Here is a 5,902-nt window from a genome sequence, read left to right as displayed (position 1 = left end):
GGCATGACTATGCGAACTGCCCTGTCTATTATTTCCTCCCTGGCCTTCCTGTCGAACCCTGTACTGGGATAGGTATCCCCTTCTTACCGGCTCTTCGATGTTATCCTTGAGCTCTTTACAATGCTCCGTGTAATGACCATGATCATTATGAAAAGCACAAAAGTTCTTATTGTTACCTGGGGCATCCATCGGTAACGGTTTTCTCCACGCTGCCGATTTATTTACTACGTAGATCGTGGCTCTGGCGGTGTTCAGGGGAGTGTACACCTGATAAGCCCCTACCGGCTGTTGTCTATTCGGATATCCCCCTCTCTGCTGATGGCCCTCCTTTCTACCGTTATCTTTCCGGTAATTGTGTTGCTGTATGGGAACATGATCCTTCTTGGCCGATTGTACTGCCTGATTTCCCCCCAGGGGTGACATTAGCATCAGCTCATCACTCCTGATATACTCGTTTGATTTTCTCAAGGCCTCCCCCAGCGAGGTAAATGATTTTCTTCCCAGGTATCTTTTGAACTCGCATTCTTGCATCCCTCTCAACAGAGCCAAGACGGCTATTTCTTGCTGTAAATCTGGTATTGTGATGGATTCGTTGTTAAACCGAGTAAGGTACTCTCTCAGCGGTTCTTTCGGCCTTTGTGAGATTGACATCAGCTCTCCAGATGTTTTCTTTCGTTCAACCTTGCTAATGAATCGCCTCACAAAGTCTTCTTGTATCTGCCGAAAACTGAATATCGATCCGGCCGGTAACTTTTTATACCAATCGACTGCCACCCCTGATAATGTGGTTTGGAACACTTTGCACCACATGGCATCTGAGTCAGAATACAGCATCATGTGTTGTTCGAAAGCGGTGGAGTGATTTTCGGGGTCTGTGGTTCCGTTGTATTTGCACGTCGGCATCTTCACTTTCTCCATAGGTTGCTCCAGTATACCCCTGCAGAGTGGGGAATCTTTGGGGTGTATGGTTCGCCTCATCGGCTCCTGATGAGGTAGATATCCTTCATATCTGTTCCAACCCGGTTGTGGAGACTGTACGATGTACTCCTCGTGATACGGTGTCGATTCCCTACCAGCAGGAAACGATCCTTCTTGTTCTGACACCGACTCTCGGCGTCTAGTGGACCTTTCTCTGCGCCGAGAGCTATGCCTTTTTCTTCTGCCCGGATTTTCACTGTGTACAAGTATTGGTTCAGGTTGTGCTGGCAGTACCACTTCATGCTCTAGGGTTTCGTAGATATTTCTAACCGGCATCGCACCCGGGCGACTGCCGGTAACCACGATCTGATTTCCCTCTGTCCTCCTTGAGGACAGTTCAGCCATTGCTTTCATGACGGCCGAAGCCGTCAGCAGCTGTTGTGGTGTGAACCTTTGGGACAACGCCGAGAGGTTGCTCTGAATCTGTGGGGGTGATGGGGAATCCTGTGCCCTTTCTTCCATGGACGTTTCGTCCTCTATGATCACGTCGTTCGGGTCTTCTAAACCTGGGGGGGCAATGCTTATCTGTGACTTGAGTGTTTTTGGGGGAGGATTGGTAAGTGGTGTGACTTGGCTGGTTGAGACAGGTAAGAGAGAAGGTTTGACTGCGGTGGGTTGTGCTACTGATGTTGGTGTGATCACTGCTGATTGTGGGAGATTGTTGTTTTTTCTAGGTTTTTTGTTGTTGGTATCCATGATGGCTGATTTACTGGACAAGATTGGGAGATCCCCTCCTTCTAGCGCCAATTGTTCCGGTAAGATTTGGGAACGGTTGGAGATGTCTTGCTGGTCGAGTGTTGCTGTTATCCTGATGATATCCTGCGCAGATAACAAAGATGAACTAGCCTCGAGGGTGATTCGAGGATCCCCCCGATGCTAAAGTCAGGTATGATGAGTAATAAGTATTTTGGTTTTAGTGGAAATGATTGTGTTTGCGTACCTTTTGTCATAAATGAAGCCCATATATATAGGCGCGGGTCGGGCATACGGACAAATGGGTCCTACCCGATTGATAGCGACCCGTTGACCTCTTGGTTTGGTCACGTGCCTCCTCCCTACCGGCTTGTAAGAGATGCTGGTAGGGAATAATAACTGCCGTTAAGGATTATTTGCTTTTATCCTTAACAGCTTGGCGATGCTACCAGCCAGCTGGTAGCATACCCGCACAGATGGTATTCGTGTTTTTTTTTATGTATGTTGCATTTCTTTCTGATGGAAACAGGAATTGCTCGAACTTGGTGATAGTATTGGGCATGTGAATACCTTACTGCGAGATGATCAGATTGGCATATGTCTCTGGAAAACTATGCTCTCTGTCATAAATGAACTTCCGTCACAACCCCGCATATCAGCCGAGATTGAAGGAAAATGCAGCATTTCTTAAGTTGCATAGCCTCTACCCAACGGCGGATACAAGGGGGGCGTGGGTGGGCCTTGGCCCGCCCCATAATCCACAATATAAGTAGTATGTTCTGTGTAAATATACACAATATATAATTTGGCTAAGGTGGTAGCTGTCAACTGAAAAGACTTCCGGGTGCTTGTGCTGGTTCGAGGAAGCCAAATCCCCTTTTATTGTTTTCCTATTTGCATTTCTTTCTCATTTTATTGTTTTCCTATTTGCATTTCTTTCTCATTTTATTGTTTTCCTATTTGCATTTCTTTCTCTTCTAAATTACCTGACTCATGTCTAGACCTGGTTATCGGGTGGGGCGGGTCAAAAGAGGGTCGGGTATTGAAAGGGTCATTTTTAGCGGGTCGATAATGGACGGGTCAAAAGCGGGTCGCGGGTCATTAGTGGGCGGGTCAATAAACGAGCAATGAAAAATGAAAAACAAAAGAGCCATGTGCAAGTACAAGTAAATACGAAGCTATACACGTAATTTTTTGTATCATTACTATTTTAATTTTCAAAATAATTGTAGTATAAGTTTGACCCTATAATGACCCTTTCCAATAAAGGCCCTGTCCAATAAGAGCCCTGCCCAATAAAAGCCTTATTAACTTGACCCTAACCCTATATCCATTGGACTACCCTGTCCAATAACCAGGTCTACTCATGTCTATCTTATTTTCATTGCTAGGGGAGCATATAACCTTTGCAAAGGATTGAATATATTCATTAAAAAAAAATTAACAATAAAAAAATATTTATATTTTCAACAATTTTTATTTTAGATACGAATGAGTCAAAGACGCTAAATAAATCGCTAAATAAATTACGAATAGGGGAGAGATTCTAATATGGGACTTATAGTATACAAACCTTCAATCTTAACCGCTACTGATACTAATACTTAAAATTTTATGTGCATATTCAAAAGGTTTTATGTCTATATATAGGAAAAGGACCAAATTATATTTGTATTGTTATACGAAGTATGCAAATTTTATCTTCGTGGCATCATATTATTTTATTAAAATTCTATATATATATCATATATGTCAACAAGATCAATCCAAAAAGATAAGCATTGAAATATTATTTTTATTTAATTTAATATATTTTCACTTCAGTCTACTTTCAAAAGATATTAATTGTCAAAAAAAAAAAAATCGATTAACAATACATTTGTTTCGGCCCACCCAATACAAAAATCCTGGATCTGTCGCTGCCTCTACCTAATTGTACTCTCCTCTTTTCCTGCTACCAACTCATCTCGTTCATCTGCTTCTGGTGTTGCAGCTGGTGTTTCTGCTGGAAGATTCACTTAATGAGAAATACCCTCATACAGTCTACGAGGAGCTTCGTGAAGCACGAGAACCGAATGAGGTTGCATCAGAAGAAGATCATAGTAGCTGTGACAAAATAGAAGGTACATACGTTTATGAACCAAATGTATTTTGCTGTTTGATTTTGAAACTTGTTTTGTTCATCTCTTACTTTGGGTTGGTTACTTGCAGAGGAACTGGTGACAGGTTTATCTCGGGTTCCGTGGGAGAAGGTTCATGTCAGTTTCCACAGCAGTAGGTCAAGGTTTTCTGCTCATAGTGTCATACAGGTAACTCTATCTTACTTTCTCCTTTGTAGCTTCATTTCCCCTGAAGTTTCTGAAAATGGAAAACGCTGAGGTACTTTTTGTCATACCATGATAAAAGTGCAAGAACTAATTAATAAACACTATTCTTATACTATCATATTTAAGATTATGTTGGTTCTTGATATTGTGTTTCTGATCTGTGAATATTGAGGGATATGGAAATACTATGGTTGTGAATCTTGTGATTGCTTGTGAGAGTTTTGTTGAGTAGAGGTTGAATAAGAAGAAAAATAACTTTCACTTAAATGGATAATATTCATATGGAAAATTTGGCAAATACAACCTAATAAAGTTCTCTATTTGCCAATTACAACCTCAAATTTCTAATTTTGCCAATTACAAACTTAAACTTATATCTCCATTTTAAATTACAACCCGAAATTATTTTCCGCCAAAAATCACCGAAAGATGATGTCATAATGTTATTAAAAAAAAACAATTACATAATTTTTATAAAAAAATTAAATCGATAAATAAGAATTAAAACAAAAAAAAAATCAAAAAAAAAATATTTTTTATAGATATTATGTACTTCGGAATTTTTTTTAATCACATTATGACATCATCTTCCGGTGATTTTTGCCGGAAAATGGTTTTGGGTTGTAATTTAAAATAGATGTCCAAGTTTAAGGTTGTAATTGGCAAAATTTGAAATTTGAGGTTGAAATTGACAAATAGAGAACTTTATTAGGTTGTATTTGGCAAATTTTCCTTTATTTTCAGTTTATATTACGCCAATGTGTCTGTAGGGACACCAAAATCATGGTGTCTAGTGGCTCTGGATACGGGCAGTCCGGCAGTCAACTTTTCTGGTTATGGCTAGCCTTGTGTGTGTTTGATTCTTTTTAAAACTAGAATATTTAGGTCAAGAACAACCGTTTATCATGTGAAAAGTGATAATTGCTTTAATTTCCAAGGTGGTTTGTGTGTTAATTACTGGATTACAGGTGAAAGTCCATAATTGTCCATTGTTTTAATGTTTTATCAGGCTAAAGACATCTATTCATATTTGGAGCAAGAGCCTAGTGTGAAACCTTTAAGGTCATCAAGAAGTAAGGCAGTAAATGCAAAAATATTGGCTTCTCCATGCATTCTTAGGGGACTTTTTTCATAGTGGACTTATTGTTGAAATTGAGTGTTAATTTGTATATTGTTGGTGTGAGCTAAAGGAAATAAAACTAAGACTTTCACATTTTGTATTACAACATTCCCGGTATTGGGGAGGGTCAAAATTACAAAGGAAACATTGCCGATATTTCACCTAGTTTACATTTATTTTTATGCTCTGAATATACTAGTACTGAAAGCTGCTTGTTTTATTTAATTAATTTGTGGATTAAATAAAATCAGCAGCTCAATTTTTTTAGAATATTCAAAAGTCATTTGCGTCGCAGATTAGCTAAAACTGCGGCGCAAATGACTTTTTTTTTTAACATGATGAAAGGTCATTTGCGTCGCACTTTAGCTAATTTGCGACGCAAATGACTTTTTTTTAACATATTGAAAAGTCATTTGCGTCGCAGTTTAGCTAAACTGCGACGCAAATGACTTTTTAATATGTTAAAAAAAAAAGTCATTTGCGTCGCATATTAGCTAAAGTGCGACGCAAATGACTCTTATTTGCGCCACCCAAATGTGCGACGCAAATGACTTTTTTCATTTGCGTCGCTGCCAGTTGCGTCGCACCAATGTGCGACGTAAATGGGCTTAAACGACCGACGCAAATGACTGTTTTTCCACTAGTGAAATAAGTGTCACTTTTTTCAATGACAAAACCCATAAGTAGTAGAAAATGTGCAAACCGTTGATACCATGCACGGGGTGCCTGTTTTAGGCCATATAGTGCCTTACGAAGCAAACAAACATAGTCGGGAGCCCGTCTC

At 39.6% G+C, this 5,902-nt stretch overlaps 1 long non-coding RNA gene across 1 annotated transcript; it reads left to right on the top strand.

The window, feature by feature from the left end:
* The first annotated feature begins 3,534 nt into the window (after window positions 1–3,534).
* LOC110805229 (uncharacterized) lies at window positions 3,535–5,274 on the top strand. The gene is made up of 3 exons (XR_002537929.2): window positions 3,535–3,794; window positions 3,883–3,980; window positions 5,008–5,274. It is a non-coding gene; the product is annotated as an uncharacterized lncRNA (long non-coding RNA).
* The last annotated feature ends 628 nt before the right edge of the window (window positions 5,275–5,902 follow it).

The sequence above is a fragment of the Spinacia oleracea genome, chromosome 2 (assembly GCF_020520425.1).
Source record: "Spinacia oleracea cultivar Varoflay chromosome 2, BTI_SOV_V1, whole genome shotgun sequence".
Classification (NCBI taxonomy): Eukaryota; Viridiplantae; Streptophyta; class Magnoliopsida; order Caryophyllales; family Amaranthaceae; genus Spinacia; species Spinacia oleracea.
This window is presented reverse-complemented; position numbering and strand designations above follow the sequence as displayed.